Source organism: Peromyscus maniculatus, chromosome 19, assembly GCF_049852395.1.
Source record: "Peromyscus maniculatus bairdii isolate BWxNUB_F1_BW_parent chromosome 19, HU_Pman_BW_mat_3.1, whole genome shotgun sequence".
Classification (NCBI taxonomy): Eukaryota; Metazoa; Chordata; class Mammalia; order Rodentia; family Cricetidae; genus Peromyscus; species Peromyscus maniculatus.
The window spans coordinates 47,855,749-47,882,465 of record NC_134870.1 but is presented as its reverse complement, the minus strand read 5'-3'; the positions used below and the strand labels follow the sequence as shown (position 1 = coordinate 47,882,465).

The 26,717-nt window shown below is 41.1% G+C and overlaps 1 protein-coding gene across 1 annotated transcript in view; it reads left to right on the top strand.

The window, feature by feature from the left end:
• The window catches only part of Marchf3 (membrane associated ring-CH-type finger 3), a 145,481-nt gene that overhangs the window by 10,894 nt on the left and 107,870 nt on the right, over positions 1–26,717 (top strand). The window lies entirely within an intron of this gene.

The following is a 26,717-nucleotide window of genomic DNA, read 5'->3' as shown; positions in this document are numbered from 1 at the left end:
CCCACCCACCTCTTAGTCACTGTCCATGGATCAGTGCCGGAGAGGGGGAAGGGCAAGCAAAATTGACATTCTGTTAACAAGGGGGATGTAGGAAGATAGAGATATTGGGAGAGGTGGGGTACAAGGTAGACACTGAGAGGCGTATGTAAGTGTCTACCGCATGTTATGACTTTAAAAATAACTGTGAAATTCCTTGTCATGACTGCCATGTAGTTGGTAGATACCACTGATGGATAAAAACAAAAAAGGTACAATGCAAACTAATTAAGGACAGAGAAATGAGCCAAGATCAATAATTATTCTGATTACAGCCACAATAAACCCTAATGAGTTTGAATGTACTAATTTATGTCTTCTTGTACTCAAGAGGTAGGTGCTCTTTGATTAGTAAAAAGGATTAAAATAATTTGCTTATTTCTCAATAATTCTATCTGGTATATTTTACAGTGTAGGTTTATATGAATGTAAACAACTGTATTAACTTTATATATCATTCTGCTAATAAGATTGATAATTATGGATGTCTATAACTGGCATGATTTTTTATGCACACTTTTATAAAGTAAGAATTTAACATCCAAGAGGAGTTAGTAATTTGCTGAGATCACACAACTAATAAGTGGCTAAGCTAGGATTCAGATATGAATTCACCTGCCCATGTCCCTTTCTACTCAACATGACTGCCCATTTTCTTGAAAGATAGTCCTAGGACTATCACGGTCGACAGAGCTTTAAATGATTGGACCCTGTCCATCCCCATGACCTCACAATTTATCCCGTGGCCCTTGCTCAATTTTCTAACCATATGGCTTTCTTATTGTTGGTGTAATAAGCCAGTCTCTTCCCCACCTGTGGTCCTTCGCATTTGTGGTTCCTTCTGCTTGGATCACACAGCCTCAGTTCCTATGGCTACATCCTCTCTAACCAGGCTTTTAAATATCTCTTCTTTATAACTATATCCAGGGACTATCCCATCTATCTGCTTAGGAGTGCTCCCGGCCCTGATTATTTCCTCCCAATTTTATTTTTATGATACTTGCAACAGTTTCATATAACTTATTCAGTTATCTAGCTTTTGATCTGTTGCCTTCTACCTATATTTTAAAATGAATGAGCAAACAAATAAATAAGTTAATGAATGAATGTGTACTTACAAATCTTGATTTCTAGTAACCCAGAATCAGCCTTTATCTCCCACCAGTTGTCATTTGAGCCTGAATATAACAAGCTCAGATTTTTTTTCTCATAAAATTTGAAAAGTAATTAAATCTACATTTTATTCTGTTCAAGGGAAAAAGAAATATATATCAAAGTTCTTTGAAAAAAAAGATACACTTACTATAGTTATATCCATGTGAGTTTTAAGAGAGGCATTTGAATAATAAATTCTGGATTTCTTATTTAGAATAGTTTATTGACACCAACACTTTTAATTTGGTATCAGCTGTTAAAGAATGAAATTACTTATAAGACTGAATTTTAAAGTGGGAGAATTATAGTTGCATTTGTAATGGTAAATTCACTTAAAATTGATTTCTCTGCATACACTTAATTTTTCAACTCATATATACTTAAATGACTCCTTTCTCGGAACTGTGTTCTTAATTGTTCCAAAGTAATTATGGAGGTGCAAATTGAAAAATGGCTTTACCGCACATGTTAGTTCATAAGCAATTGGCATACATGAAGCAGTGTTTTCTCCCCAAGTCCTTTTGCTCTGGCTTCTCCTTCATTAAAGGGAGTGCTTTTGTAAATATGTGCGGTTTTTCCTTTCATTGTTGTGGTGTGGGTTGTGCCATGCTAATTACATTGTAAGGCACTATTTTCTGAGGCTTGCAGTGTGATATTGGCATGCAACTAAATAAATCATCATGTAAGTTGGACAAAACCTTTGCCTTCCCTTTGGCCCTGTTCATTTTCCCTAGGTCCTTCCCCCAGGGGACCTCACAAGCTAAGGTGTCTTGGCCCATAGTATGAGTCAATCCACTTTCTTTCTTTCTTTTTTTTTTTTTTCTTCACTAGATGGTCCCTTGTCAGGAAAACCTGCTAGTCACTTACTATGAAATACATTTCTGGCTAAACTTCCTGTGTCTGATTTCCCAAAACATTTAAATTTTATGGTGAATAAGAATCTGTTTGTATTTGACACCAATTTTTAGTCAAGTTCTTGCAGATTGTTTTTCTAGTAAGCCTCAGAAACAAGCCAGAAGAAATGAAAGAGGATGTTTTAATGTTCACAGCATACTTTCTTTACACATCATGTGTCTTGGTGGAGACCCCTTTCTTCTTGCTTTATTCTCACTTTATAACCTGAGTAAAGTTGGAGATAAGTGAGCATTCACTGGCATCTTAGTGAAAATGAGACCAGGGATTAAAGGGCTGGGTTAATGTGTCATTATTATTTAATTATTATTATTATTATTATTTAAGTTTTATAGGCATATGGTCTATGGTTCTTGGGGGCCTGCTTTTGACAGGGTAGTTTCCATGTATAATAGATTGGCCCTTTTATGGATCAACTGAATTCTTTCTTTTTCTTTCTCTCCTTTTTTCCCTGTCGAGGCTGTGTAGGTGAGAAGCATCATGGGGTTATAGAAAATGTATAGCAAACGCAGTAGCAATGATAAAGAATTCATAATGGGTACACACATTGCTGGAATATTTCCCAGGTACTTTGCAGGGTGGCAGCAAGGTTTCTTTGGCAGAGGCAAAGTGGAACATGTGCTTTTCCATGTGTGAACACTATGATTTGAAAGGTCCTTTATGGTTCACAAAAGCAGCTGCTTTTGAGCTGGTGTGGTAGCCATAGCTTTGGAAATTCACTTAAATATATGTACTGCAAACTCCTGACATCCATTTGGAGATTTGGTTGCATGTTGGGAATTTACTTATTCACAAGTGACATGGTGCAAGTATTCTTTGTTCATTTCCTTGGGGTTTGTATATCAAAACGGTAGTCTAAGCAGTGTTTGCAATGTTACACACAAATGTAAATTTGCAATGATGGCTTTCTTCTTAATTTTAAAAGCTATTCACAGCAGTATTACTTTGCCTAGTAAAACATTATGGAGTTACCTTTAGGCATATTTCATTGTGTGGACAGACCTTCTTCCCAGGGATTTGTACACTCTAGTGAATTGTTCCTCAGTGAGATTTTTAGGTTTTGCCCAGTTTTCCCTTATGAAACTTGGGGCTCTTTTTTGTGTTTCTAATCTGAGATTTTTGTCTACTCTTCTTAATGATTTTAATGAGTTAGCTCCACTTTTCTATGGATTTCAGCTCTAAATGATACTGGTAGCATTGTTTCCTTTCTTTTTAAAAAATCATTTGTTACCAGTTCTCCTCTTGAGTAACTAGGACATGATTCTTTGACTCTTCGCTAGTTTTCTATTTATTAAAGACTAATATACCTTAGCATCTTCACAGGTTGCTTAGAAAACAAAGGAAAATGCTTTGGTTTTAGCAGACCATAACTACTATATTTCTAACTGACAAAGGAAAAAATTACTGCAAAACAGGATTAGTGCAGATAGCTTAAGTTGGAAATCATTTTAAATGTTTCATGGCTACACTTTGTGCTAAATATAAAAATAATTGTGTTTCCCATGTGTTAGCATCAAAAGCTCAGGTTGGAAAACCACATGGTCTAACAAGTAGGTCACTATTGATGGTAAAACATGAGACAGGAAATGTCACAGTTAAGATTAGAGACCCAAGCAGTATGTCTCGCCATGCTTGCAGTGGTCGTCCAAAGAACTAGAGGACTCAACAGGATATAACTAACTTTAGCCCGATGTGAAAGTATTAGCAAGGATAGCCTTTTAATGTCTTATTCTCATTTGTTTCTAGGTAGTGCACTTCTCCAGTTAGGCAAAATAATTGAGCTGCTTAGGCTTGCACATTGACAGACTTCACAATGTCAATTAAAATGGTAGCCATTAGATTCTGTAAGTGTACACAGAGAGCCGTAATCAGCTGTCTACACTTACATGGATGGGTTCACTTGATGTTTGAGATTGTTAACAAGGATAATAGATTGTGAACAGTTCTCACGAGTTCTCTTCAAAGTCTCCCTTGTCTTCATATTTGAAAGTGTGGTAGTGTAGGCACATGGCAGGGGGTACTTTTAGGAAATCCAGCTATCATTTCTCTCCCTTTTGGGGCAATATGAGGAACATTTAGTATTTTTAAGTGGAAATTTTCACCACTGGAGATACCTGAGTTTTACAAAGACACTTGAATATTCTAAAATTTAAGCAAAAGGCTGAAGGGGAAGGGAGCAGTACTCCGGTCTTTGTTTTGATGAGAGATAATACTACATTTTTGAAGGCTCAAACCAAAATGGAGCCTTAGATTCTGAGCATTGCCACTCCTTCATGCTACACTGAGCAGTTGAATACATGCCCAAAGAGCCTGTGGTTATTTGGACGAGTACATAGAGGCATGCCGTGATGACTGGATTTGGATCTGTCATTAGAGCCTTATTCATTCACTTCCAGCACAGAGTCCTTCACAAATATACCCTGGCTTACAGACTCACTGTACTTTGAGTAGAGAGCTTTATTGCTTGAATCTCAGAGGCCTCCCTAGGCTTGTGTATTCAAAGGTTATTAATGCAGATTAAAACACTCTATTTTGTACTGGGATTATTTTGTGTAGGATATAACTTTGAAGAGGGTAAAGATGTAGAAGAAAATGTCAGTAGAATAAGTATTTTTTTAAGTTCATTATTTTAATGGGGTAGAATACAAACATAGCATTTACCATACTAACTTTTAAAGTATGCAGTTCAATGGTATTAAATACTGTTATAATGTGCAACTGTTAACACCATCAATCTCCAGAACTCGTTTTGTCTTGTACAACTAGAAATCTATACCCATTTAACAATAACTGCCTAATCTTTCCTCCCCGGCACCCTGACAAGCACCATTCCCTACTTTTGTCTCTGTATTTTTGACTACTCCATCTCATTTTAGGTGGGACCATACAGTATTTGTCTCTTTGTGTGTCTGAGTTACATCATTTGGTACAATGGTCTCAGCAGCCATGCATGCTATTCTGTACACAGACTCTTCCTCTTGAGGCTTAATAATATTCATAAGTGAGAAAAATGTCTACAATATTTTTAGTTTGTATTCCTCCTCCAACTTAAACATAGAACCTAGATCTTCATGCCTGATCCAAGAAGAGTATGCTGGGGAATGCATTGGAAATACAGCCCTTGAGAATGAAAAATCTGGGAGTTGTTTCCTGTCAGCAGTAAAAAAGACTGTTGGATTTGGATTGGAGAAAACATAGGAAGGATGACAGTTAATGTGGCAGCTGGCCCTTTTCTCCCTTTACATGCCTGTTTTCATCCATCACAGTGTGAGCTGGTTGTGAGCTGTAGGGTCAGCCCCTTGTCTAGACCTGGGTCGGAGGACGTGAGGTGACAGGTTTGTGGAAACACCCTAGAAAAGATCTAGGAGTGTCTAAAAGACAGTTTTGCTTTGAAATGGAAGCTTAGATTTTGCTTGCTCTTTCTAGTTTCAGGAATGCATGAATAATAAATATTTAAATCCTTATGTGTTTTGTTCAACCACTTGCCATCTTATATAATTACTTACCTGTTTTGGCTTTCTACTATGAGATTTCTTTCTAAAGTCTACGTAAATGACAAGATGGTCAGATGTCCTATTCTGCTTTGACCCCAGTAAAAATCCTGACCCCTAGCTCTCGCTCTGCCTCTGGCTGGAGGTGATGTAGAAGCCACCAGACTCCTTTCAGGGCCTTATGTTTCCTTTCTGGGAAAGGAACAAAAGCCTAGATCATTTCTATGGACATGTTCTGGTGTTAACAATGTAGTACTGTTCATCTCTTCAGCCTATTGACTGGCTTCCTTTCTGTAGTTAGGAAGATGTAAAATCTGTCTAGTAGCTTCTAATTGTAAGGGCAGTGCTCACTAGGTTACCAGCTGGTTGCTTAAATTAGTATTTGGGCTCATTATTTCACCCATGTTACATTGAAGAACTCAATTACATGTGTCTGATCACAAAAGAACCATTCTTTAATGCAAGAAGAAGCAAGACCATTTTTCACCTGACTTGGGTGACGAGTTGGTGAGGTGTGGAGGGTTTAGTTTCATAGGAAAATGAAGAGCAGGAAATTCAATATGCAAACATGTAACCAGAACCCAGTGAGGATTCGCATAGTTAACTACTTCTGTCATTTCACGTATGAAATAGAACACCAGTGCTTATAAGCCAACATTAGTACAAGAAATAGCACACACAGAAAATCCATAAGAGCCACCCTATCACTGTCCTCGAGGACTAAAGGAAAGGTTATTACAGCTCTAAATGAGACGCAGCTCTTTAATGATTTATTGTAGTCTTTTGCATAGGCAGTATCGGTGGAACCTCTAAAGTAACAGAAAACACAACTTGGATTTGATTATGTTTCTTTCTGCTAGCAAAACCTTTTCCAGAGAAATGCTGAAAGTTATAGCAGTACCTGTTGCACAGACATAGACATGGCCAAGCAACTTAATTTCCTAAGAATGAATTATCCTCAGCTTCTGTGAAGGCCTCTAGTTAGGAGAGCAGTTTGTCTCCGGAAGGCATGAGAGGGCTTAGGATCTCTGCGGGGGGGGGGGGGGGGGGGGGTCTCTCTAAAAACAAGAGGGAACACGGTTTTGATGGGGGAAAGTGTGGCCAGGTGGATTCTGAAGGTCATCTGTTGCTCCTATTGTTCCTGATTCTAAAACCTACTAAGTTATTGTGTAAGGACTTTAAAACTGCTATATGTGGATATAACCAGATACTTCTGCCTAAAAATAATTTCTCTTACATGTTTATGACTGTCCTTTCTTGACACCCGTTTTGATCATCAGACCAGGTTGTCTGGCTTCTATCTAGCACATGGCTTTGTCACTGTTTCCTGTGGTAATATACACTGGAGTTCTGCCCCCAGGCTGGCACGTGTGGAAAACCATGTTCAACGCAAAGAATCCAGGTGATAAAGGCTCTAAATTTAGAAATCTTTTACTCCCCACATAATAAAATGCAATTTGTTTCTTCTTCCCATACAAAGTAGAGCTGTCCCGGAAAATGACTATGAAAAATGCATGACCCCATCGCATCCCTCCACTTGGAGCTGTTAAGGCTTCCCAGTGCAATTTGTGTGTGCTGAATAGCTTTGCTTCAAAATAGGCTTCTTGACATTACCCAGCATCACTGCGAACATGGTGCTGATTCATCCAACTCCCAGAGTGGATTCACTCTTCTGAGTAACCACAGCAGAAACTCACCAAGTAACCCTCCTTGGTTATTCACTCAGGGCCTTCTGAAGGAAACATGACCTTAGAGATTATCCAGGAGCTTGTCAAGCATTCAGAAACTGAGAGTCAGCACAGGCCCATTGCTTCTTTTAATTTGAAAGTTGGATGGGACAACAGGGGTAACCTAGATTCAAGTTTTCAGAGCAGAGTTTGCAAGGTTTACCAATGAAGGCATAAGAAAAAAAATACTGAAATGTTAATCTTTATTCATTCATTCATTCATTCATTCATTCATTCATTTAATATTGTGAGTGAGTGTGTGTGTGTGTGTGTGTGTGTGTGTGTGCTGTAATGTGTGTATAGAGGTTAGAGGACAGCTTGTAGCAGTCTTTCTACCATTTGGCTTCTGGGGACTCAAACTCAAGTCACCGAGCTTCTATACAAAACCTTTTTTTAAAGGTGGCTGGCACTTTATCCACTGAGCTAGCTCATAGACCCAATTCACTTTTAGCCCACCAAAATAATGAAAATTAAAGAACATGTAGATGAGTTGATATTTACCCTTTCCCATATATGTCAAGTGAGGGGAGGGTGCTAAGGGAGGACTTTCCCTGGACATGTAGAGCTTAATGTTATCCCTCATCTGCTTGCAGGATGGTGTGCTGGATTTATACAGTACACCTAAGTTAACTTGTACAATATGAAATACTTCCAACTGTATGAAATGGTAATAACAGTAGAACAAGTCCAGTAGCTTTATTATATCAAAAAGAAATTATATAAAAAATAAAAACCAAAGCTAGTTGAGGTGGTACACACCTTTAATTCCAGCACTCTGGAGGCAGAGATTGGTGGATCTCCCTGAGTTCTAGGCCAGTCTGGTCTACATAGCCAGTTCCAGACCAGCCAAGACTACATAGTAGGACTTTGTCTGGAAGGGAGGGGGGAAGGGAGGGAGAGAGGGAGGGAAGGAGGGAGGGAGGGAGAGAGGGAGGGAGGGAAGAAGCAATATGAAATATAACTGAAGATGTTACATTTTGTGCAAGCACCAATAAGCAATACAAAAATGGAAATGACACTTTGTTCTAAGATAAGCTGCTTGCTATCCAAATTATTAGCTAAAAATGATAACAATCCAATCATATTTTATAAATTGATTCTCACACCTCAAAATTGACATAACTAATTGAAATACAGATCTGTACCCACTGTCATTAAGAATGAACATAATGGAATTAAATGTATACTTTGCCTTGAGGCACTTCTGATGATAATATGAAGATGTCATTACAAAAACATAGGCTCTTTTCAACTTAATGTAATTTTTAAAATAATGCTTAATTCAAGGAATAATTTGAGGGAGCTTCTTGTTGTCATCATTTGGTGGGTTCATCCTGGGCCTTGAACATGTTAGACTCATGCTTTTTCACTGAGCTAAATCTTTAGTCCATCACAGTGAATTTTAATAAAATTTCATTAAACTAAATGATATGGTTTTGAATCCTCCCCTGATCCTTCTTTTATTTGCAAAACTAGAGAAACTACTTATCTTTTGGACACACTCGTTGCCTCCTTGTTTTTGTCCTGACATAAGATGAAGTGAGATGTTGAAAAGCATTATCTAAAATGGGTGTTTCTTTGTCAGAAGGTGTTGTCGGAGGAATTCGAGAAGATGCCTCTGAAATCCCGCAGGAACAAATTCTGTAGGAGACCAGATGACATAGGGTCAAAACACGTGGAAGGTGTGCGATCTAACCTCCCGCACTGGCTGTTGTCATCATAGATGAAATATGCTAAGAGCTTCCTGTTGATAAGCCGCCACTGAAGAACCCCTCACAGTCAATGAAAAATGTCATCCAAAGAACAACTGAGTGCTGTTTCCTCTTAAGCAGCTGCTGCTTTGAGAAAGATGCCAGGATGAAGTGACAAGAGATAGGTTGTTCACTGCGCCACTGTGAGCAACAAGTGTGGCCCGGTGTTGAGAGTGGGTACACAGAATGTCATAGGACATTACTAATAAGGTTAGTTTTATAAAAACACAAAACTTTCCTCCACTGTGTAGGAGAAGCGATGTTGACAGTTCATGAAAATCTCCTGTACCTCATGGAGATTTGCTGATTGTCTTCTTGAAACATCTGTAAGAGTGGTCAAACTTACAGATAAGTTATATTTATTTTTTTCTTTTTATTAAAAAAAAAAAAAAACGAAAGTGCCCTGCATTTTTGTGATAATACACTACTTTACTACGATGCTACCTAGCAGAGAGATGGGGGAGGAGCGCGGCAGCAAATCTGTCCTTTTAAGATAAGTGTGCGTTCTAAGACTAACCAAGAAAATAAACACTATTCTAGACAGAACAGTATGAAAATAGCGTCTGGGAATGTTTATCTTATGTGTGGTTTTATTGCTTAAAACTACGATAAACATTAAAGCCCACATATTATAATAAAAAATTGAACTTAGAGCTACACTTCCAAATTAATATGTCATGAATAATTAAATATAGATTTTTCAAAGGTATCAAAGCACATTCAGTCATATTCCTCTTGGTAAATGATCCTTTAGGATGATAAAAAGTTTTATGTTCAGCGATATTAAAATATTTTTTTCTTTTTTTATTGAAAATAGATTCTTCTCTCATACAATACATCCCAACCACAGTTTCCCCTCCCTCCACTCCTCCTAGGTCCCCCACCACCTCCCCTCTTCCCCAGATCCACTCTCCCTCCATTTCCTCTTCAGAAAAGAGATGACAGCCAAACAGGACAAAACAAAATATGATAAGACAAGGCAAAAGCTCTCACATCAAGGCTGGACAAAGCAACCCAATAGGAGAAAAAGAGTCTCAAGAGCAGGCAAAAGAGTCAGAGATACACCCGCTCCCACTGTTAGGAATCCCACAAAACACTAAGCTAACAGCCATCACATACACAGAGGACCTGGTGCAGACCCATGCAGGCCCCGTGCTTGCCCTTTCAGTCTCTGTGAGCCCATATGTGCCCTGCTTAGTTGATTCAGTGGACCACAGTCACCTGGTCTCCTCTATCCCCTCTGACTCCTACAGTCTTTCTCCCCGTCTTCTGAGGTGAGGGACCCAATGGAGACCTCCAACTTAGACTCTTTCTCTCTGCACAATGTCTGACTGTGGGTCTCTATACCCACTTCTGTCTGTTGCTAGAGGAAGCCTCTCTGATGATGAGTGGACAAGGCATCAATCCTATGTCTTTGGGCTATCCAGTCTCCTATTCCTGGTCATCCAGGCAGTGTAGGGCATGATCTCCCTCTCATGGCATGGGCTTCAAGTTAACCATCGTTTGTTTTGTATATTCACCTCGTGCTTTGTGATTCTGATGTGTAGCACAGCATGTATATCTGTGTGTAGATACAGCACACATATCCCAAAGGTTCTCAGTGTTGAAATTCGTGATCTAGATCATTCTCTGAACTGCTGCTTTAGACTAAAGGTTCTTAAACTTGTGGGGACAGGAAAGAATCATAGATTTCTTTAGAAAAATAGAAGATGCACACCCTCCTCTCATAAAAAATTGCATGCAGATTCTAAGAAATAAAAATTTGTCCAGAAATTCAGGGTGTTCACATGCCAGTTGATGGCTGCTGTCATGGACTCCTGTTGATACCCCCGCATGAGAACAGGGATGTCCTAAGGACCTAAGTGACTTCCATAGACTCAGAGAGTGACACAAAAAGGACATGAATGTCCTAAGGTCTTATGTGACTTGCAGAGGGTCACAGAGTGACATGAACTAATCTTTCAATCAAGTATGCGTGCTTTTGCAGGCTCTGATCTGTTTCCCAAAGGTGCATAAATACAACAGGGCTCTAAAACCCTAACCCTGAAGTTTACAAGTCTACTGGGGACTCAAGTACTCATTAATACAATGCATGTTTAAAAGAAACTTATTTTTATCTTGACCAGTGTCAGCTGACACCAACCATATGTGAGTTTTATGCTGGAAACTCCATAGGAAACAGAAATGATAAAATTCCCCTAGAGAAAGTCAGATCCCAATTTCTCGCTTGGGTGTCCAATGCTGTTTCTAATACACTTTTTATATTGCTGAGCCTTGTGGCCCCTCTCCCTGGGTTATGTGGCTGTGATTTGTCTGTACACTAACTAAATGATGTTTTAGTAAAGAAAGGTGAAGCTGGGGGTGATGGCTCTTCACATTTCTGAACAACTCAGAGCTCTCTCTTTGGTCGGTGAGCCTGTGGGATCAAGAATCGAACCTTAGATAAATTGGCAGATGGAAGAACACAAGGAGTACTAAAATAAGGATAGAATTTTATAAGCTTCATGATCTTCTTCCCCAAAGGCCCAAATTCACGTGATGAGGTGGTAGAACAAATGCCTGCTGAGTCTGAATTTATCACTGTTTTTTAAAGACCTGACAAGATTAAAGTAAATTAATTTTCTTTGGCTGCCCTGGTCATAGTTGGTAGTATTCCTGAAGGTGATATGAAGTCTTTTCCTATAAATATTGGACTCTGCATAGGGGCTAAAAATAAGCACAGCAGCATGGAGAAACGGGCAAACAGTATTGATCTGTGTTAGGACTATTTCTGCTTTAATGTTTGCAAAAGCACAGCGCAGCTTGGCAACCTATTTATAGAGAGCAGATTCTGCTATAGAGAGATGATAAACACAAGGTGGGTCCTCAGGTAGACTTGAGGTTATATCGCGAAGTAGAATTAGAAGGGATCTTCCTTAGAATAAGTGAAAGGGGTGTATCCATGACATTTCTGTGGAGCAAAGAGCCTAGATTTGAGAGCCTTGTTGATGGACATGCTTCTCCTCCACAGTGTGTGCCACCTCCGATTGTCATTTGCTCTTAACGGCTGCAAGTCAGCTTCCCCCAACCACCCCTGTCCCATGAACAAGGGCTAAAACCAACATGAGCACCTCCCAGAACCCTCTGCCCTCTCTTCTTTATAGTAAATGCTAACTCCCCAGTGGTATTTTCCATGTTTATATGCACATGTGGGTATAAATGTGTGCGTGTTACATTTGTGAAAACCTGTGTACAAATGCAATGTTTTTGTTGGGTCTTCCTTTGACATTTAATTCTCCATCTATTTTTTTGTAAATAGTTATAATTTTTTGCTCCATTCCTCTGCTGCTAGAGTTCTCTCTCTCTCTCTCTCTCTCTCTCTCTCTCTCTCTCTCTCTCTCTCTCTCTCTCACTCTCTCTCTCTCTCCCTCCCTCCCTCCCTCCCTCCCTCCCTCCCTCCCTCCCTCCCTCCCTCCCTCCCTCCCTCCCCAGTACCCCTAACTACTTATTCTTCTAGTTTCCCACCCCACTCACCAACTTTCCCTCTCTGGGACTTTTTTTTCCTTTTAGTCCAATTGTCCATTCAATTCAAGAAGCGTTTTTTTGTGAATGCAAGGCGCCTGCTAGGTTCCAAGACTAAGGAGATAAATACGATGGGATCTCTGCTCCCCAGTCGCTCCGTCTAGTGGGACTCGCCGTCATTGTTCAGCTCTCTTCTCTACTCTGATTATCGATTGCTCCCTCCAGGCAGTTTCTTCCAGCATGCTCCATTGTAGCCACAGTTAAGCGTGGGCCTGGTGGCAGTTAGCTCCATCTTAACTCCTGAGAATGTCTGATTTACAAACTGGCTCTTAGAAAGAAGCTCACCCAGCTTGAAAAAAAAAATGGTACAAGTAGTCATGAATTCTGTGTATGTGAAACATGGTACAGGGAGGGAGACAATTGGGCCCAGCCACCTCTGAACCCCTGAATGATGCTGTTTCACCTGAGGGAAAGTTGTCCAGACTCCGGAAAATGGTTTCTTGACAGTCCCCTCTTAGGGCCAATGCAGTGTGGAGTGCTGAAATAACTAACCATCTTTATATTCATTACAGACAACAAACCCTGACTAACCATAGTAACGACTGACTCCAGTTTGGAGCTGGTGAAATTGCCTTCCTTGTCTATGCCCGTCTCTCTTGTTTGGGCATTTTATGTATACAAGCGTCTTTGCCCAAATGAATGTAATGAACAGCATGCTTCTTTCAGTGAGAGAACCACCAAGAAGAGAGACAGGCAGGTATGTGTTTCCTCGTCACAAAGCTATGCAAGTTGTCTGGAGGCCAGGCTTCAGCGGTGAGGAAGGAACTTGAAAACAAGCATTTAAATATAACTCTCATTTCCATTGCTTAGTCTTCTGATAATCAGCAGACAAGTGATACTAGGGCTGAGATAATGCAAGATTGTTTCCCCTAAAGGCCATGTGGTATGGCAGGAATTCTTAACCAGTTCCATCACTCACCACAGGGTTAACATCTTCCTGGTGCCTGCGTTGGCTTCCGAGCTTCATTCTTAAAATCCTTATGTGCCATGTCATTCTTCAAAAAGTCCATTCAGTTCCTCCACAGTCTTCCCATTTCCTACTCTGTGTCCTCTGGAATGTGTCGCTATGTGCAGTGTCCATTCTGTAGTGTTCTAAGTGGCATACAGCCAAATGATTACAGCTAGACAGCTGTAATGAGTCTCATATAAGAGGATTCATTCTTGTCTTTTCCAAGTACAGTGGTGCTATGAGACCTCTAGATCTAACACATCAAAATGACCCTCATCCTCCGTGTGTGTGTGTGTGTGTGTGTGTGTGTGTGTGTGTGTGTGTGTGTGTGTGTATGGCCATATTGCTGGGACCAAAATCACCATGATTTATTTGTATTTTTCTGAGCACTCTGGACACTGGTTGCTGTACAGATAATAGATTATCCAGTGAGAAAAAGTGGAGACAAAGCAGCCAGCACCATCACTGCTGTAGTTCAGACTTGATACTGGTCTGGATAAGGCCACAACAGCAGGGGTGGTGAGAAAGGATTTCAGTGGAGCGGAACAAACGAGACTTGTGATAGGTTTGATATGTGGGGTGAAGAACAGAAAGGAAGCCAAGAGGACCCCAAGTTTTAGGCCTAAGCAACTAGGCATATGGTGGTAGGGTGGGAGAGCCAGGTTTTCTGAGTGTCACTCAAGCCATGTTAAGTTGTAGTGCTTTATGAACAGGAGCAAAGCTCAGTTTTCTACATCATGTATGTCCAAAGCTAGGATATCTGAGCAGAAAGAAGCATCATCTCTCTGACCCGTTATCACAAGACAGCAAGAATATAACTAACTGCCAGATTTGTACTTGCCTTGTCAAACAGTATCAAAAGGCAAAAGGCCTCTCTCTAGGAGGTTGCCTGTAGGGCTGTTTTTTTTTTTTTAAATAATCTGTATTTTCTTGTTTTTAATGTTTTCAGCAATGAACATGTGTTAGTATTTTTATAATAAGATTAATTTTATTTTTATATTTTAATTGAAATAGAATTACATACACCATAGGGATTTTTAAGAGGACCACTTGAGAGACATGAGTCAGCACCTCATTTACTCAAGGATGCTTATACATTCCTGTGTCCTGCCCTGTCAGTGGAGGTGCTCCAAAGGCCTCTTGCTTGCTTAGTGATCTTGTGAAGTGAATAGTCTCAGCAGCACCTGCTTCTCCTGCATTCTTCCTGTTCCTCCTTCTGGTGTGAGGACTGGGGCTGTTCTGTTTAGTCTGAGGGTTTAGAATTATTGAGAGATCTGACATCCTTTGGCTCTGTTAACGTCTAACTCAGTGACTAAGTCCACCCAGACCAATGGACTCTGCAACCTAGAGCTAATTAACCATCATGCCACTTTAGGCCCTAGAGCTGATTCTTCTGTCAGTGAAAGCAGTGTAAGAGAGCAGGCATGTGGAGGTGGGAAAGCCTAGGAACCATGTTTCCAAGAGATTCTTGGTGAAGCTACAGAGAAAGAAAGGTTGATGGGGGAGTTACACTGCAGGGGAGCAGGAATAGCACAATCAAGGTTGCTTAAATGATGTTAAAGGTCTCTTTCAACTCGTTAGTGGGAATTTAACTTGAGATCATAAATATTAAAAGACACATAACAGCCTTTTGAAAACTGAGCTTTAGCCTGACTTTAAGGCATTATTACTATTTTGCTTTGTCACCGTAATTTGGCTTTGATGGGACAGACAGATATCTACCCTTTTTGGTACATCAGTAGTAGGTGAGTGCTCTAGGAAGAAAGAAAAGGGACAATGCCTTATTTGTTATAGCTTCAGCATTGAGAGTCTTATAGTAATAGATGCTCAGTATATTTGTTGAATGAATAAGTTATCCAATATATGTGACTTCTAGAAAAGTCTACCATATAGAAACAAATAATATGTTTTGAAATTACTTCTTTCTTTGAGGCCACCTTGAAGTAGCCAGGTACCAGAGTACCATAGACCAGGTCAGCTTGAGAGACATTACTGTAGTGACTGGATAGGATGGTGACATTGTCATGGAGGGAGGTAAATTGGTGGCTTGGAATAGGTAAGTGTGGATCTAATCAGAATGTCAGGGAGAGAGTCGGCTGGGGGAACAAGGATGGGGTTTGAAACTCAGAAGCACAAGATGCAGGACTTTGCCATGTAACATACTCCATGCCTCCAAGGGGCAGGGTACTCCAGAAGTTGTCCTGGGCTAGATGGCTCTAATGGATTCACTGAAAGCTGGTTAGGGCATTAATTGCCACACAAATGGGCATTGTATAAGGAAAAAGAACTCTGCCATCTGGAAAAGGGAGGAAAAAGGACATGTGTTCTGCATCATCTTATTAAATAAGAACTTCCTATGCAGTTGGCAATATTTTGTTTTTGCCCCAGCTGAGTCCCATAGTGTACAGACTTGCCAGTATTTCAGGATCAATATAAAAATTCCTGTTGTTTTGCTGACTTAGGTATTCACTGAAGGATTGTGTGGGAGGCAGACCTGAAAAGCAATTATGTGGAAGTACAGTATGCTGTGTCTCCTTGAGGGCTGCTGAGGAGAAGCTTGCAAGGAGCCTCTGGGAATTCGGAATGTATGCTTTAGTCCCAATATCTTATGCATGTGCTGATATTCCTCCAGTTCTCTATCAAAGGTTTTCACTCACTTGTTTATTGTTGTTGTTGTCATCGTCATCGTCCATGTGTGCATGTGTGCATCCATGCATGTGCTGTAGCACACACGTGGAAATCAGAGGACAACTTGCAGGAGTCATTTCTCTCCTACCATGGAGTCTGAGGATCCGACTGGAGTCACCAGACTTGGTGACAGCAAGTGTGCTCACCCCCTGAGCCAGCCTGCCAGCCTGCTTTTCACTCTGCTCAATCACTTGGAGCTTCTTCGGGTAGCTCCATGGATATCTGAGGGCTTTCCTCTCTCTCCCAATGAATTTTTAAGAGTCTCCCAGTTGGTTCTGACATGGTCGAAGGATTGACGGGGGGTGGGGGTGGTGCAAAGGAAAGAGTGAGACTTCTGTCATTTAAATGATGGAGTTCAGCAGATTATTATTATGATCATTTTCAAAAACGACTGTCTGTGCTTCTGGGTGATAGTGATGCTGGAGTCTGGTCAACTCCCCAAGAGTTAAGCCTATACTGTCAGCTTAGTCAATCTGATATATCAAGTGGGCAAAGGCGTTATGACTGACCTAACAGAATTTCTCAAGAGAGCAGGAGAGGAAAGATTCTGGGAGAGAAGGAAATATCTGAATTATCCTTTGCTTGGGTTGGGCTTTAGAGCATTCACACAGGTTCCTTCTCCAGCCTGCTCTAGACTTTCTCCCACCTCATATCCCTGTCCGCTCTGCCCAGTGTGAGAAAGTGCATTGGTTTATTTCCACCTGCTGGCTTCTGTGTGGAACCTAAGCCATGGAACACTGGAATGCTTCCATGGGGTTTGTATGGAGCCAAGTCAAGAAATAAGCATGCTGGAGAGAGGCCAAATGCACATCGAGCATAGTTTCTCCATTTCACAGTCATTCCAAGCTGGGGCACATTCTCCACGCTGGACTGAGCAAAACTGGTTTGCAAAGGGACCAGGACTTCGGCACTTTCTCCTTTGCTCCTGGAGCAGAATTCTGAGCACTGTTAAGTCAGCACTTTCTACTTTCTGGTCAGCAAATGGGCTCTGTTGATTCCAGGTTAGGAGCTCCCTGGCTGGCACATGGATACTCGGGAGCTGCTGGCCTGTGTTTTACCAATCCCTATTCCCCTCGTGTTTGGGGTTTTTCTATTGACTCTGTGACTTACACAAAATTAAAGGGAAAAACCCACCAAGACCTAAGATTTGCCGTGGTATAAAGACATTACTTCCTGCTCTTTAAGAGGAAAGTTTTGAAGAATAGGCTAATCTTTGTTTGTTTTTTTCTCTCTTAATATTTTTTAATTGCTCTTAGGTCACCTATAGCCTCCAGTGGTTTCTGTAACCAAAGTGCTTGAATATGTTCTTCCTCTTGAGAAAAAAAATCAGCAAATTATTTTTATAATAATTTTCCAAAACAAGTGTTTGTGCTTCTTAGTGATAGTGATAGAATCCAGTTAATTCCCCAAGAGTCACTCCTACACTGTCAGGTTAGTCAACTTGATGTAGCAAATGAGCAAAGGCATTATGGCTGACCTAACATAATTTCTCAAGAGAGGAGAAGGGAGATTGGGGGTGGGGAGGAGAAAGGAAAATCTAATTTAAAAAAAAAAAGAAAGAAAGAAAGAATCAAGTTAATTTGAGATAAAGAGGGATTCAGAAAGAACTTAAGTAGGTTATTATACTATTTCTATAGAAACAGGCTAGAAGGGCTGGAGAGATGCTGAGGGGTTAAGAGAACTTGCTGCTCTTGTAGAGGAAACAGGTTCATTTCCCAGCACCCACTTGGGGCAGCTAACAACAGCCTGTAACTCCAGTTCCAGAAGATCGAACCCCTTCCTCTGGCTTCCAGGGCACCAGACACCCACATTGTACACATACATACATGCAAGCAAAACACTCATACACATAAAATACAATAATAAATAAAATCTTTAAAGAAAGGAAAGAGAGTCTAAAGCTACAGGACAGATTGCCCTGGGGACTCCCCACACACACTTTGGGGTACCTCATTGTGCCTGTTGACTGGGAAAGAACTTCCCCCTGTTATGTAGGCATACTCCCATCTTCTGACTTGCAGAAATGAGGCCATTTCTCCAGGAAGCACAAAAGGTGAAGCTTTAGTCAAAATCCTGTTTCAAAAAATGATAAAGCTTTCTAACTCTGACAAAGAAAAGATCAGAAATGTTGTTTTGGTTTTGGTTTTGGTTTTGGTTTTTCAAGACAGGGTTTCTCTGTGTAGTTTTAGTGCCTGTCCTGGATCTCATTCTGTAGACCAGGCTGGCCTCGAACTCACAGAGATCCGCCTGGCTCTACCTCCCAAGTGCTGGGATTAAAGGCGTGTGCCACCACCGCCCAGCCAGAAATTGTTTTAAAGTGCATGTGTGTGTGCACACTCAGGCATGCATGGGACAGGAAAGCAGTTCCTTAACTAGTGCATTCTCACTGAGGCTAGTTCATCATGAGTCTTGAGTCACTTCATTTCCATATTTAAAGTCTTTGTCTCAGTGGTGTATATGCTTATGACTGGAAGGGATTAGGATTTTTCAGACTTGGGGACTTTTCCCCTTTGCTTCCAGTACTGATTGAATCTGAAACAGAATTGAGAAGGGTCTTATTATATCTGTGTGTTTGGAATCATATCCTCAGCGATGAGGTAGAAGAATCCAGAATCTTTCTCAAGGATCCTGTCAAGCAGATTCACTGACTCTTGGTCAAATCACTGAAAATATCTTATTCCTCAAACTCAGGGGGATGAGAAAAACCAAAGGCCAGATACCTATAATCAAAGGCATATACCTATAATCACAGCTTTGGAGAGGCTAAGGCAAAAGGATTGTGAATTTCAAGGCTAGCCTGGGCTACATAGAAAAAACACTGTCTAAACAAACAAATAAATAGCAAACTGGTATCCCTCTGTAAACATCTGATCTTCTGGACTGCTTCCTCTGCCTCTGTTAACAAATTTCTTTCCTCTGTCTTAATTGTGCATGTTCCCTGACTCTGGCCAGTGGCTCACACAGCCTGAAGTCTCTCACTGTCACTAACCTAATTTTGGTTCATCACACTGTTTAACACTGAGCCATCCAGTTCTCCAGCATCAACATTCCTTTCTGGTTCAGTGGTTCCATCATGCCTATGCCAAGAAATCTTAGTGTGGTCCTGGAGTAGCAAAGGACATTCAGTCTCCTTGGGCAGCATTCCAGCCCTTCTGGAGTGAGTTTTTAGCACTCTGCTTGCCCTTCCATGTCACGTGAAAAGCTAACTGCTTTTCCTGTCTTCTCACTCTGCTGTCTACTTGTGTTTTTCCTGCTTTGACAATCCAGTCCTGTCCTGTCCTCTACCAGGGAAGTTATCTCTGACTGACTAGCTCTCTTGTGCATTCATGCCATGTCTGTTGCCTTTCTATATCTAAACTTCACACTATACCAGTGTTAATTACTCATGGATTGGAAAGTAACATGTCAGCAACCACTTATTAAGCTAAGTTGCTTATTCGTGTGTGTGTGTGTGTGTGTGTGTGTGTGTGTGTGTGTGTGTGTGTGTGTACGTGGGCGTACATGCCCATAGACATGCATGGAGAGGCCAGAGGAGGATGCTGCCTGTCCTTATTACTTTTTCACCTTATTCCTTGAGATAGGGTCTCTCACTGAACCTGGAAACATGATGTTTTGGAGCTAGGCTGGCTAGCCATCAGTCCTCAATGATCTTGATCTTGTGGTCTCTGCAACCCCTGCCCCAGCACTGAGATTACAGTCCTGTGTAGCCATGCACAGCTTTTATGTGGGTACTGGGGATGTGAGCTCAGATCCTCATTTTGGGGGTAGCAAGTACTTCTCACTGAGTCATCTCCCCAGCCCTAAGCTAAAGTGAAGTTTGATTTGTATAGCTTAATAGCCCTCTTACACCTATTTTCAGATGGTGTTTCAGGCTAGTTGCAGAAAAGTATTTGTTAGCATTCTTCATTATGAAGTATGATTTAAAAACAGACCCAGACACCAGTCAGTATACTCTCTGTGAGATTTGGCCTTCACGTACTGTTGCTGGAAAAATGAGCAGAAGACCACAATGTGTCCTATTAACTTCATCTTCAGATACTTGCAGAACAGATCCCAGATGCAGATGTGGCTCTGTGAACACATGAATCTGCAGAGAGAGGGCTATACTAGTGGTTTGGATAGGAACTTGAAGCTCATAGCAGATGATGCAGGAGATACTCATTCTCAAAGTCAAGAAAACAACAGGTCAGATCATGCTACAAGGAGATAATATTCTGCAACCAAGTTGTCTCCAGAGATGCTCAATGAAGTGAGAAATTGTTGAGAAGACAGTACAGTTTTTTAGCTGCCCTTTGTTGGGAGGCTAGTTCCAAGATAGTTACTCATGTTGTTTCAAGTCCCCTTGTTTTATTAACAAATGACCACAAATGCTCTAGGATTGATTTTAGTAATAAACAGTTACAGAAGAATGTAAATTGAGTAGTAAAGTTTTCTCTCCTGCCTCTCAATTTTTCCTTCCCAGCTATAACCAATAATCAATATTAGCATTTTATGTGTTCTACTCTAAGTGTGTATGCATATGCAGCAGGAGCCTATTACTCTTATTCTTCTGGACTCTGGCTTTTAACTAATTTGTCCTGGACAACTTTCTCTCTCTTCACACTATTTTTTTTTCTCTTTCTGGCTCTGTTGAATTCACCATGTATAAATAATCAATTATTGATTTCAGCAGCTCTCCATTGAACATGTAGGTGATACCCATTTTAGTTGGCAATAGATATGCTGTAGTGAAGGTCCTCCTGAATTCCATTTCAGTGCTATTTTGTTGACATCCCTCCCCAGGGGATTAAAGATCCTAGACGCATAGTCCCCGGTGAGAGTCAGTGCCCCAGTCTCTCTCAGAGTGTGCCACCAGTGTGTCCTCTTTCCCCTTTCCTGTTTTCCTCCCACTCAACTCTGCATATCCCTGTGCTTAGCCACAAGCAGTACACACCCACCTGAGTCCCTGCTAGAACACCCTGATGGAAAATGTAGGTGACTCCAAAGGTGGAACTGTGCCAAGAATGACTCATCAGGACCCCTCACCCACTGTCTGCTCACATTCCCTATTAAAGCTGCTTAATGATTTCCTAATTGCCAAATCAGATTTCTTAATTGCCAAATCAAATGTCACCATTTTGATGTTGCTGCAAAATTTAGAATTATTTATTATCCCATCTCTAGTTCTTCTCATCCCATTAATTATAGAGTCTTTGGGTCCTGTGGAGAAATGGAGAGGCCTGAGGCCTAAAGACATGGAATTTGGGAGAAAAATTTTTTTTAATGCCTATAACTTCCAGGTTCCATCACCCCAGCAAATGATGGACTGCTTAAACAAATATGAGCTCAATGTGTGCAAAGCTAGTCCCTCAGCCCCCAATGTCTGGAGTCTCACACCTTAGCCATCCGTGAAGGACCCAGAGTCAATTCTACTTCCTGAGGCTGCTCCAGTTGCCTCCCCTTGCTGTCCCGACAGTTTACGTAGGCCCCTGAGTCTAACCATCACACCACACTTCCACTGGCAGTATCTGAGTAGCCCTGGCAGCTGCCAAAGACCAACCCTTTGAGATGCTCATGCTGTCTTCCCTTAACATTTATTTCTGTATAGGTGTTTCTCCATTTATGCTTGACTGATTTATTTGTTGGGGGATGGTTGAGGAAAAAATTAGACTTTAATTCAAGTCAGAGCCATTCAAAATGGAGACACTATATGATGGTGTTGGCATATTTTTCTACTAAAATATTAATTCTGTGGAAATATTCTATAAGAATGTCACCAAATTAGAGTTCTTTCCCTGTGTTATGTCCAGACAAAATAATAAAGATTAATTTGCTTCATCGTGGAGTAAGCTCAACTTCTCAGTCTGAAATTATCTCTTGACTCCCAAGATTGTGAAAACATTGACATGCAGGCAGATTCAATACACAGGAACATGTGAGGCAACCTGCAAAATAAACAGTACCTCCATTTCAGAATGCCAGAGCCTCATGAAGAACAGACTTAATACTCCCAGAACCATTGGATAAGAGGTTTACATACTAGTGCTTTGGGTCATGGTGTCAGAGAGGGATGAGAGGGATGAGGTGTCTGTCTCTGAGATGAGATGCTACCACCCCCAGCTCTCAAGACGAGAGCTGCAGATCTTGATGACAGTAGGAAGTTAACCTGTTGCTTTGGAGTCTGTCTCTCACCCTGAATCCTTTACACAGGGATCTCACTTTGGTTGATTGAGACATAGCTTACCTTCATAAAGTTAAACCTTTTTAGTGTATGATGCTATGCACTCTGACAAATACATACAGTTGTGTAGCTATCACTACAATCCCAAATTTTCTCATGCTCCTTGGAGTCTGCTCCTCCTCCGCTACCAACCTCTGTTCACTCTGACCTAGTTCTTTTGATCATTTGGTGGTGCTGGTGATGGTGCTGGTGCTGGTGCTGGAGCTGGTGCTTGTGGTTTGCTCTACTAGGGATCCAATCAAAGGTTTTGCACATGCTCAGCCAACATTCTAGCACTGAGCTACATCCACAGCTATGCAACACATTTTCTAACTCTGTTGTTTTTCCTTTTCCAGGGAGTCACACAATGGGGATCATATATAACCTGGTTTGGGTCGGGATTCTTTCCCAAATCCTTTTCATTTGAAGTGTGCCTATGTTACTGTGTGTAACAATAGTTACTTCCTTTTTATTTCTATGTAGTATTCCAATGTGGATCTACTCTTTATCTGGTGATCAGCTATAGGAAATTGGATTGTTTCCAAATCTGGCTCACTATTAATAAAGCCACAGTAAATTTTATTCACATAACTTTTTGTTTTGTTTTGTTGAGACAGTGTCTAATGGAGCCCAGTCTGGGCCCTAAACTCCACTGTGTAGCTGAGGATGACTTTTAACTTCCCAATCTCCTGCCTCCACCTCCTAAATGCTTAGAATTTCAGGAATTCAACATCACACTCAGTTTTGCTGGGAATCAAACCCAGGGTTTTATCAATTCAAGACATGGTCTCTATAACTGAGTTATACACCCAGCCCTGCATGCCTTTTTGTGTGTGTGTGTGCACGTGTGGGCAAGTGAACATATGTTAGCATTTCTTTTATCTATATACCAAGAGATGGGCTTACTGAGTAGGCTAGCAGATGAATATCAACTTGCTTATTTTCAGTCATGGGGATTAGATGCAAAGCTTTACCACTGAGCTTCCCTCCCAACTCTTTTTTAAAATTTTATTTTGAAAACAAGGTCTAAGTTGCCATAGCTAGCCTCAGACACACAGCCTTCCTACCTCGGTGTTCTCAGGAGCTGTGGTTTACAGGTGTCACTACCTTTGGTTAGTCCAACTTGTATTTAAAAAACAAACAACAAAAAATGACAGTGAAAGGGAGGCATGGTATCACACACCCATCATCAATACTGGGGGGTCTAAGCAGGAGGATCAAGTGAGGCTCTAAATAAAGGGATGGGGTAGTGTGGGGAGAAACTTACTCCTCTAGAATAGCTGAAGTATTTTGCATTTCTGTAATAGCCTTGAGAATTCAAAAGGTCTATAATTAAAATATATGTGACCACCTACACTATTTTAGACCATTTCAGTAGGACTACATGTTTTAGGAAGATTAAAGTTTTAGTTTGGTTGTGTTGCCTCAGCTGCAGGTACTTTGAGAGGAAGAGAGGTATGGAGTAGGGTTGTAGACCCCATCCCGATAGCTTAAGTTTTTTATTTATATACAGAACTTCTTTTCTTCCCTAGAAATGTTTAAGGAGAGTGTTTGACTGCTTGGTAAGACTGTGCCCTGATACTCAGGAAAGCCTGGAGAAGCTTTGCAGATGAACTAGGAAAATCTATTGGACTACACAAGGATTTCCCAGGCCCTTTGGAAGATCATCAAAGTTGTGGTGTTGGTGGCCTCTAAAGGTGTTATGTATCAGAAATCACAAACTTGAAGATGGAGCTTTCTTTCTTCCTTTTTTTTTTTTTTTTTTTTTTGGTTTTTTTTTGTGTTTTTTGTTTTGTTTTGTTTTTGTTTTTGTTTTGTTTTGTTTTGTTTTTTGAGGCAGGGTTTCTCCGTGTTGTTTTGGTGCCTGTCCTGGAACTCACTATGTTAGACCAGGCTGGCCTCAAACTCACAGAGATCCATCTGGCTCTGCCTCCCAAGTGATGGGATTAAAGACGTGTGCCACCACCACCAGGGAATGGATATTTCTTAACAGGGGAGTGTTTCCAAGATGTATTCAAATTCTCAATCGCCTGAGAACTCATTCTTTCAGCTCCTCATCTGAAGACTTGCAGATTCTGAGCACTGGGGATGTTTTGTTTGGAGGGCACCTTCTCTTCTGCGTTCAACATGTTGTTTTCTAGTGTGCTTTCTTGGTTCCTGTGATAAAACACTGGCCGAAAACAACTTGGGGAGGAAAGGGTTTATTTATCTTATAGTTCTTCATCACAGTCCATCACTGAGGGGAGCCAAGACAGGAACCTGGAGCAAGAACTGAAGCAGAAACCATGGAGGAATGCTGCTTACTGACTTGCTCCTTGTGTTTTTGCTCAGTCTGCTTTAGTTCATAATCCAGAACTACCTGCCCAGGTGTTGCACTCCCACAGTGAGATGAGCCCCCCCACATCAATAACTAATAAAAAAAAAAAAGGAATGAAGACAGACAGACAGAAAGAGAACAGAAGGAAGGAAGGGAGGGAGGGAGGGAGGGAGGGAGGAAGGAAGGAAGGAAGGAAGGAAGGAAGGAAGGAAGGAAGGAAGGAAGGAAGGAAGGAAGGAAGGAGAAAAGAAAGAGTTCCAAAGACTTGCATACAGGCCAATCTAATGGAGGCAATTCCCCAGGTGTGTCAAGTTGACAAAACTAACAAAGTACTAACCAGCAGGTGGTTGAAATAGGTGATTATGGTCATGTCACCTACACCTGATCTTGGAACTTAAGCTTCTATACCTGGTCTAGGAACTTGGGCCTTAATTCAAGAAGGATGTGTCTGTGTGCTGTCTGGCTATTGTTGTGGTCAGCATCTGTTATACGGAACAGAAATCAGCTCAAAAATTGAGTGGAAGGTCTTATCTTCCGGTGGCTTGTTGTGGGTCATGGTGACCTGATCAGTCTAGTTAGATAGCTGTCAAAGACAAGAAGAAAAAAGACTTGTGGACCCTCCATATCCCTTGGTAATTTTTGGAGTACTACAGTATCCAAATCAGCACCCTGACCTGGAAATCTGGGCAGTAATCCCAGGAGCAGTTAACTGAAACACAGCGCTTATAACAGAATCACTGAAGGATCCTGACTAAGGAAAATGTGCAACCCAGGCCACAGGACTCTGTGGGGTCTTTATAGTTTTCTCACACCTCTGCTTTAGCCAAATAGAAAAGAGTGGAGACAACAAATGGAAAACTCTGAATTTCTGTGATTTTGCTTCAGGCACATGCCCATTCAAATGCCTGCCTAGCAGCCACCGTGCTACATGCACCCTTCCCTGCCCGCTGATTCAGAGGAGCTGTGGGAGAGGCCATTCTCAGATATCATTGGTAGGCTCTTTTGCGGTGGGCTAATTTAACATTCTTATCAATGTCATTTTGGACAGGGTGGTAAAGAGCAAGAGGTGTGAGGGCCTGAGCTATCAAGATGAAGAGGCCTGTTTTTGTTTGCAGCTCACGATCTCACTGCAGGTGAATGTTTCAGAGCTGAGCTGTCAGAACGTAAGCACTAGGGGAAGTTGGAAAAAACAATCACAGGTTTTGATTGTACCAAATGGCCAGGAGTTTTACAGCTGTTCAACTGGTATAACCTAAGCCTCACAATATTGTGCCCTTTCATTGTCCAGTAAATAGTTTTCTTAGACTACTAGTGTTTGTAGACCAAGTGAATTGTCCAACTTTGTATTTCCCACATGGCCTCAAGAAGACCCATTAGCAGAGCCTAGAGGTCAGTCAGAAAGGAAGTGAGAGAATGGACGTCTTTGAGCACTGTTGTGAGGCATGTGGATAGTTCGTGAAAGAATTCATTTGCCCAGGGAAGGATGCAGTGATGATGGATACAGGGAGAGAAAGGCATTGATTAAAGAAGTTGAGGTACCACTTCATTTTAGTAAACACAAGTTGATATGACTGTAGAAGACAGCAAGGGGTGGCCAGAGTACAATAGGAAGTGATTCTTAATTATCACTGATGAGCCATAAAGATTATAATTAAAATGTTCCTACTGGTAATACCAATGAAGTGTTCCTTTCTTTGAAATGTGTTACAGTTTACAGTTTGCTGGATCATAGGAAGACTCACTAAACACTCCACAGCTATCACCCCTTTCTCAGCCAGAGGAAGGCATAGAGATGCATTCCGTGCCCCAGCTCACACAGCTGCTGGTCCATCTTTGCACTTAGATTTCCAGTGCCCTGCCACTCATTCACTAATGAGATCCATGCCATCATCGGGAGGAAGGAGACAACCAAATTATTGATGAATTTGGAT